Raw genomic sequence first — 9,359 nt, 5'->3', positions numbered from 1 at the left:
GGCAGTGGTGGCGTCCAGTCTCTGGACTACTGATCAGAAGGTCAGAGGGTCAAGCCCCGATGTGGCCACTGTTGGGCCCTTGAGCAAGGCCCTGAGCCCTTCCTGCTCCAGGGGTGCTGTACCGCCGCTGACCCGTCACTCTGACTCCCCCAATTGGGGAGAGATGCGAAAATCAGAATTTCCCCTTGTGGGATTAATAAGGGATAAAATATAATAAATAAAGAAATAAAACTAATAAACATGAGGTCAAATAGAAGGAATAGTTTTAAATACTGCAGTCCCACGACGACAAGAATAAAGTTTCTCAACAAAAACTAAATCTGCTGTTGGATTCCATTAAAGTCCTAATAAATGATAATAACAATAATACTAAAGGTTTGTGGTGCTAAAAATCTCCAAGTAAAGATATCAAGTTGAACATCTGGATGGAGGCTGATAAAAGTTGACCTCCCTTGATTTCTCTGGAGCGACTCCATGGATTTTATGGATGTTGGTTAAAGACCTGCTCTTCTAGTGGTCTTCCTTCTAGTCGCTTCAAAAAGTCAGTCCATCCTGGCTGACTTCAGCACCTCTTCATGACAGCTTGTTCTGCCTCCGACCTCGTGGAAACTCCAGAAACTCGGGAAAACCCATGGAGACTCAAAGAACTCATGGAGACTCGAAGAACTCATCGGGCGGGGGAAGGTGTGGTGGGTGGTGGGGGGAGGTGGGGGAGTAGAGGGGGGAGGCCGCCACCCACCTCCCCGCCTACTCTCCACCCTGACTCCACCCAGACTCCGCCTTGGCTCCACCCATGCGGTCACTTTATTAACTACGATGTCAAAGGGACGACGAAATTACGTGTTTTCATCTGATCTGTAGCTCACTGAGTTAAGGGTTTACCTGTAGAGCTGCAGGTTGCTGGTTCAAGACCAGGCCCTTCTTAAATTTTATCAAAATCCTGACAAAGACAAACAAAGAAAAATGCCAGTGGTGGGTCTTGAACCTGCAACCTTCCACTTGATAATCTGTCTTCTTATCCACTGAGCTACTCACTCAGATACTAAGTCTTCTTTCTTTTGCGCATTTATAATCTATTTTTTTTGCCATTTTCGAGTTTTTTTTAACGAGTCTCAAGTCGACCGTTTTTCTCAGGAGGTTGGACTTTAGCCTTTGTGCTGGAGGGTTGAACCCTCAGTTCCAAGACTTTCAAACCCTCCAGACCTCCCGAGTCCTCAGGACCTGAGCTTTCACACAGTCTGAGGGCTGAAATTTTCTAAGTCCCACAGTAGTTCTCTGTTAGATTTAACTTCCAGACAGTCTAAGGACTGATATCTTCTAAGTTCCTGAGTACTTCTCTGTTAGTTTGAACCTTCAGACAGTCTGAGGACTGAAATCTTAAAAGTTCTTGAGTAGTTCTCTGTTAGTTTGAACCTTCAGACAGTCTGAGGACTGAAATCTTAAAAGTTTCTCAGTAGTTCTCTGTTAGTTTGAACCTTCAGACAGTCTGAGGACTGAAATTTTAAAAGTTTCTCAGTACTTCTCTGTTAGTTTGAACTTTCTGGTTAACAGAAGCCTTAAAACTTGTGACCATGAGTCTTGATTTCACGTTTAGACCATCCATCTGAGTTCTTTTCAGACCTTCACCTGTGGGTTTTTTAGAAATCCTCAAAAACTTCTCTTCACTGAACAGTAAAGTTTGTGGAGATCAGAAGGTAACATTAGTTTGATAAATGCCTTCAACTGCTAGTAGACTTTATCTGGAAAGCAGTTTTCTGAAATGAGTTCTTAGTAAATCTATCCACAATCAAACCAAGAACATAGAAAGAGGAAATGTTTGAAGAAACAACTTGATGTTTTCATTTCAGACTAGAAAACACTTTAAGATCTTTATCTGTTTTTGCTCTTTTTGATTGTTTTATTGTCTCTTCTGTTTAATTTGATCTTCTAAAGTCTAACTGGTGTCTTTTCAAATGTTTCATCTTTAGTTTGATTCTTCTTAAATGTGTAGTTTTGCTCTTTTCTCACCGTTTATTCTTTTCTAATGTCTGATTTGATTTAGAAATGTTTTGTCTTTTTAATGTTTAATTGTTTTTTCAAATGTTTTATCGGCTTGTTTGAGTTTCTTTTTCTTTCCCATTATTTAATGTTTCAATTAAATCTTTGTTAAGGTTTTTCTTTTTAAATGTTTTACCACCTTTTAATGTTTAATTTTCTTTTTAAATGCTTCATTGTATTTTCTGTGTAATTCCTATTTGAAGTTTTATTGTCTTTAAGATGTAATTTTCTAATTAAACATTTAATTTTTTAATTAAATGTTTTGTCTTTTTTGGCCTTTTCCAGCTTTTTATTGGATATTAAGAGAGAGACAGGAAATGGGGGAGAAGAGTCGGGGGAAGACTTGCAGCAAAGGGCCGCGAGCGGGAATCGAACCCAGGACGCTGCGTCGGGGACCAGCCCCTGTACATGAATCACCTGCTTAACCTGTTGAGCTATATGGGCACCAATGTTTCGTCTTTTTAAGGGTTTAATAATCTGATTAAATGTTTTGCATTTTTTAAAACGTTTAACATTCTTCTTGTTGAATTGTATTTTTTAAATGTGTAATTCTGGAAAATACTTCATCTGTAATTTCTAATATTTGTATATTAAAAATTTTGTTTAATTTCATAATGACATGGACTGTATCTTGTTGAATGATCTCATTCAATATTTGTCTGTTTAATAGAGTTAAACATTAAATTACATTAAATGCCATTAAACAGACAAAATATTGAATGAGATCATTCAACAAGATACAGTCCATGTCATTATGAAATTAAACAAAATTTTTAATATACAAATATTAGAAATTACAGATGAAGTATTTTCCAGAATTACACATTTAAAAAATACAATTCAACAAGAAGAATGTTAAACGTTTTAAAAAATGCAAAACATTTAATCAGATTATTAAACCCTTAAAAAGACGAAACATTTAATTAAAAAATTAAATGTTTAATTAGAAAATTACATCTTAAAGACAATAAAACTTCAAATAGGAATTAAACAGAAAATACAATGAAGCATTTAAAAAGAAAACTAAACATTAAAAGGTGGTATATGTATATATAATTTAATTGTATTTAACGTTTAACTCTATTAAACAGACAAAATATTGAATTAGATAATTCAACAAGATAAACTACATGTCATTATGAAATTTAACAAAATTTTTAAAATACAAATATTAAAAATTACAGATAAAATATTTTCCATAATTAAACATTTAAAAAATAAAATTAAACAAGAATAATATTAAACATTTTAAAAAATGCAAAACATTTGATTAGATTATTAAACCGTTAAAAACACAAAACATTTAATTAAAGAATTAAATGTTTAATTAGAAAATTATATCTTAAATTTCTTAAATCTTTTTAATAAGAAAACTTTTTTTCCTTTGGTTTAATTGCTTTTTGTTATGTAGTTTATTTCTTTAATCTTCTTTTTCTGTCAAGATTTTAACCCCAACCTTAAAAATGAAATAAACCCTTAAATCACAATGAAAATACTTCTGTTGTCACAATCATGAGTTAAACAGTTATTCAGTTTATCAATTCAACTTTATTTGTTTAGCACCTTTTACACAGATGACAAAACTAAACAAGCAAAGAGAAAAAACTCTGCTACAACTATGATTAAAACTCAAAAACATTAAAAAAAAACAACAAAAAAAAAAACATTTAACACGGTAATAAAATATGTTGTGTCCAGGGGAGGGAGGGAGTTTATTGAAGTCTTCTTGGGCTCACATGGGAAATCATTTAAAATATAAACTTGATATTCAGTCTAAGGAAACTGCAGAGTGACAGAAGAACCAACAATATCTCCTGTTTTCTCCTTTAATGAGTCGACTCTTCTTGTGCTTTCAGACCAAAGAACTACAGACTCTTCACAACCTGCTCAAACTCTTGGTACAGGACCTCACCACACGGGTCAAGAAGGTTTCCGTCTCATTTCTACTCTGAAGCTCACCTTCTCCTGCTCAAACTGCTGACAAATGTTTCTGCTGCTCTAAAGTCTGGTCTCCAGAACTTCCTAAAAACTCTCAGTCTCTTCTGCTGCAGGCTGCTTTGTAGAACTGTTCCAGAAAACCTCACTAAACCACATGGAGGGGCCTCAAGATAGTCGTCCAAATCAAACTATACAAAAACCAAACTAGCACAACCCAAACGCTAAAGTCTCCTGCAGCCTACCAGAGAACCTCTGAGAACAGAGAATCAGGACAGGAACTCTTACCTTCTGGACAACCAACACTGGTTCTCAAACAAGAATACAGAATGTGTCTGACCAAAAACCTCGAAAGACTCACTACAGCCGAGATAAAGACACAACTCAGCTGGACCAAATCCACTAATCACTGCACACATTAGCACCATGTGCTAACTGTGGCTAAAGAACCTCATTTACCAAGACATCTATCCAGTACAAAGCCTTAAAACGCACCAAGAAACACATTAAAGATGATTTTACTGCTGGAAGCTGCAAGCCAACGCCTAAAAAACAAACTAAAGCAACAGAGTCAAACCCGGTTCAGTGGTGAAGAGAAGCAGAGGAAATGTTTGACTGCAGCTAAATAAAGTAGGAAGACACTGAGCTGCTCAGGTGTTCCTGATAACACCAAGCAGCTCAGGTGTTCCTGATAACACCAAGCAGCCACCTGGACAGCCAATAGGAACACAGCCTCCTGGAAGTCCAGAGGGCTGGGTTAGTGAAGGAAATTTAGTTTAAAGTTGAGGCAGAAAGTTAACAAAGAAAGTTGAAAACCACCTTCTGATACCTGAAATCTCTGAGTTTTCACACAAAGAACACCTGAACATATCAAACTGGTTCCATAGTAGAACCATCATTGTAAAAATGTCATAGTATGGTGTGTTGCTCAAAAAACATTAGGACCCGGCTGTCAGGGGACAAACATGTAAGAAACATGAGAACAGAGAGAACCCAACCAGTAGGTCACAGTTTATCATCCCCCAGTCATCTCCTGAAGTCCATATGGTGAGAGACATCAGTATCTGGTTGTTAATTTACCAGAGGATGCTTATAATCATGCTGATGTGGTCTGTACTCTACAGTATTTTAGTGACTCAATAAATGCCTAAGTCAACCCGCCCGGCCAGCAGGCAGATGGGTTCCCCCACATTAGAGCCGGGTTCTGCTCAAGGTTTTTTTCCCTGTCAAAAGGCTGTTTTCCTTGCCACTGTCGCCTTTTGGCTTGCTCTGGGGGTCAGGCATATGGGTTCTGTAAAGCGTCTCGAGACAATTTGACTGTAATTGGCGCTATATAAATAAAATTGAATTGAATTGAATTGAACTGTTTTTTTAAAATGCTTTTTAGTTTTTAATAAACATTTGTATACATGCATACACAAAAATAAGTTAATACATTAACTGTGTTAAGATAAGATTTAGATTTTTTTTTAAAAGTTGTTTATGTTTGTGCAGAATCCAGTATTGCTCACTGGTTGGTCATTACATTTTGTTAGTTTGATTTCACTGTTTAAAATGATGCCACCTCGTTTCAGACAGAACCTGTGATAATAAAACAATACAAAATTTTTAGTTCCGTGTTAATAAAGCACTTAAAGCTTTAAGTATGGCTAAATGCTTTTTTCAAAATTAAATATATCACTCCTTAGTTGGTAGTGGCCCCAAGTTCAGTAAAGTTGGAAAGATATTCACAGATTCAGACTTCCAGCATCAATAACTCATTAGATATAAGTTGTCAAAACATAAACGGTGCCTCTTTCCCATTGTTGCAAGGCAGACAATGTGCTACAAGCCCAGTTTTATCAAAAGTAGCTGTCTTTCAAGCTACAGGAATAACATTGGTGTCTATGGAGTGAACAGGGTCCGTCTGCAATTTGCAAAACCACTGCAACAGTAAAGAGAGACAAATATTCAATAACTTCACTCTTATACATTGTAGTGTCACTAAAATCACTGCAGCCTTCAACTGGCTCCTGTTGACAAAGTGTTTTAACAGAAATGTAAATGCTGTAATTTGATTCTTTTAATGAACCATGTAACTTGAATGGATGTGATGCTGGTGTGACCACAGTGCACACGTCTGATGTTGCTCACAGTGGTCCAAGGGACGCTCAGGGAGTTTGTGTGTTTGCTCAGACTCAGGAAAAATTACAGGGAACATTGGTTACCCCCTTCTGGCTGTTAGAGAGACTGCATGTTTAAGGCACTTCTGCATTGGCTTCACTTTTAAGACATCTTTTATATACATTCTATGGTTCCAAATACATCTGATTGCGCATTCCTGGTAAACCTAATCTAACCCAACATAGTGATATAAAGATATTAATTAAATAACAATAATAAAGATGTACTGTAGTGTCCATTCTTTTGAATCAGCCTGTTGGCTGACATGGAGCTTCACAGTATTTAATATTAGATAAATGCCTAAATAATTGATCAAGCAAGTAATTACATGAATAAATTGTGAATAGGCTAGTGAGCCCAACCGTGGATGTACTAAGAGGGCTGAATACTGGATACAGTAATTAACCGCTCAGGCATGCAGCCAGTTTGCACCAGTGGTCACTAGCAGCATTGCAGCAAAATACAGACCAGACACAGACCATTTCATAAATGAAAGATGAAATAATGTGTCGTACTTAGTTTGATTTCAATACTTTACTTTGATTCTATTTTTTGCATTAATTTCATTCACTTAAATATTTTACACAAGTTTTTAAATGTCACTATTTATGTCATGCATCCATTTTTGAAAATGTATTTAATATTAAACATTTTGGGGTTTCATACATTCAGTTTTCAGTGTGGAGTATGCGTGATCTGTCAGGGTTTCATCCACATTCTCCATGTTCCTCCTAGTTCTAAAGCCTTGATTATACTTCATTGCAGATGTGCACACGGACACCCACAGATACATAGTTGTTGTTACTAGGCCAGTGTTATACTGTGTGTCCGTGAGAATACTAAGGTTCGCATTATGTAAACTCCATCATCTCCTTAAGAAAATCTGCGTGGATCCCTTCTTATATGTCCATGTGCAGACCACAGTCCATGCAACAGTGGTGTGTCATCAAGGCATTATACTACTTTTCTGGAATGTGGGAAGTCTCTTGCAAGACACTGTTGCATACATGCAGATGAAGTTGGATCTGTATATTCTGTGCATACATGCTACTGACAAGTATGGACACTATTGCCCTTGTAGAATAGTCTCAGGCAGGCACACATTTTGGGCCAAAGAGACGTATGTGACGGGTCTGCACAAGCTCTCTTGTGGAGATAATGAAATATAGATAGATAGATAGATAGATAGATAGATAGATAGATAGATAGATAGATAGATAGATAGATAGATAGATAGATAGATAGATAGATAGATAGATAGATAGATAGATAGATAGATAGATAGATAGATAGATAGATAGATAGATAGATAGATAGATAGATAGATAGATACTTTATTAATCCCGAGGGAAATTCAAGTGTTCAGCTTACACACAACAACATAAAATAACAAAAAGGCAGGTTAGTAACATTAACAATAAAGGTTAGTATATACTCTGAAAATCTATCACATAGACCCTCACATACTAGTGGACAAAGAAAGGATGAACTGTTTAGGTTCAGTGAACTGATATCTCTAAATTACTCCCTGAGTCTGAATGTGAGTGTTAAAGCTCTCGTGCTATGTAAGCTACTGTATGTTGGGTATGCCCTGCCTCTTGCTCGATGTGAGCTCACATTAGATGTAGCTCATGAGACTGTACATGGTTATTGGCAAGATGAATTTCAACAATAATAACAAAATATCCTAAATACCTCTCCTGGTTCCAAATCCTTTAGTGAAAGCAAAAGATCACATAGGGCCTCCAAAAAGCTAAAACCTACAACTGGAACCAACAAAATTATAATATGTACAGACTGAAATCAGTTTATAGCTGACAGTAGTACGTAGAGGCTTAGGATTGGGCTGGTAATTAGTCTGGTCATCCACCAATGATGTTTCTTTAGAGAGTAGCCCAGAAGTTCAGTTGGTTCCTATGGGGAAGACTCTTTAAGGACGCAGAAGAATTACAAAATAAGTCATGGATAAGGTGGCTGAATAGTATGAGGTAGTTCTTTTAATACTGATAACTCAAAGTTAGATTACAGTCATGGAAAAAATTATTAGACCACCTTTGATTTCTTCAATTTCTTGTTCATTTCAATGCCTGGTACCATTAAAGGTATAGTATCTGAAGAATACAATGAACACGACAAAAATGCAGCGGATTTCATAATACTTCATGTCCTATTTGACATACTTAAGCTTAATTGTGTTTTCGGGGTATATAAGAGGTCATTTCATGTCATAAGCAGCACTGCACATGTAAAGGCCTGGAGTGGTTTCTTGCTTACATTGGGCTACTCTTGAAAACAGTCTTCTTCCATCAGCTGGAAAACTCTTTCCTGCCTCCAATGACTAGATTTTCCAACAAGACAATGCCCATTGCCAAACAGCAATCAGTTAAAGCCTGGATGGAGAACCAGAACAATGGAACCATGCGTTGGCCTGCTCAATCACAAGATCTAAATCCGATTGAAAACCTGTGGAAAATCATCAAACGCAAAATGGAGAACCACAAGTCCAAAATGATGCAAATTTGTTTGAATTTGTTCAAAAGAAATGGGCTGCTGTGACAGCAGAACAATGCCAGCAGCTGGTGGAGAGCATGCCAAGATGCACGGTTGCAGTCATCAGAAACAATGGTTATGCAATCAAGTACTAACTCCTGTGCGTAACATGGGACTAAAACAGACAGAAAAGAAAACATGGAATGTCTAAAAGCACTGGCAGTACAATGGCATAGCTATTGAGGCATAGCTATTGATGCAAGAACTTAAGTGATTTTGGTTACTATCAAGAAAACCATGGAAAATGATTAGATACCAGCTCTTAAATTAAACTCTTATGAGCTATTTTGGTTGTTTTCACCATGTACCAGGCATTAAAATGAACAAGACATTGAAGAAAAAAAAGGCAGTCCAATATTTTTTTCCATAACTGTATATCAGCAATAATAGAAACATAAAATAAATAAATACATAAACATAATAAATGTGACTGGGAGCTGTGTGACCAATGTGGTGGTACATGGCTTACAGTGACAGTTTAAGGGAAGAGAGTAGAAACCATAAAACACCAAACAGGGCGGTACACAAAGCAGAGGTACTGACTGTGTTGATGATGAAGCAATTTGTGAAGGAAGAGCAGCAGCAGACTTTAGACCATAGTTTAAAGGTATTTTATAAAGAAAAGCTCATCGTCTACAAGAAGAACATCAGGGTCAAGAGTTGCTGGGAAGTCA

The sequence above is a fragment of the Amphiprion ocellaris genome, chromosome 14, assembly GCF_022539595.1.
Source record: "Amphiprion ocellaris isolate individual 3 ecotype Okinawa chromosome 14, ASM2253959v1, whole genome shotgun sequence".
Classification (NCBI taxonomy): domain Eukaryota; kingdom Metazoa; phylum Chordata; class Actinopteri; family Pomacentridae; genus Amphiprion; species Amphiprion ocellaris.
This window is presented reverse-complemented; position numbering follows the sequence as displayed.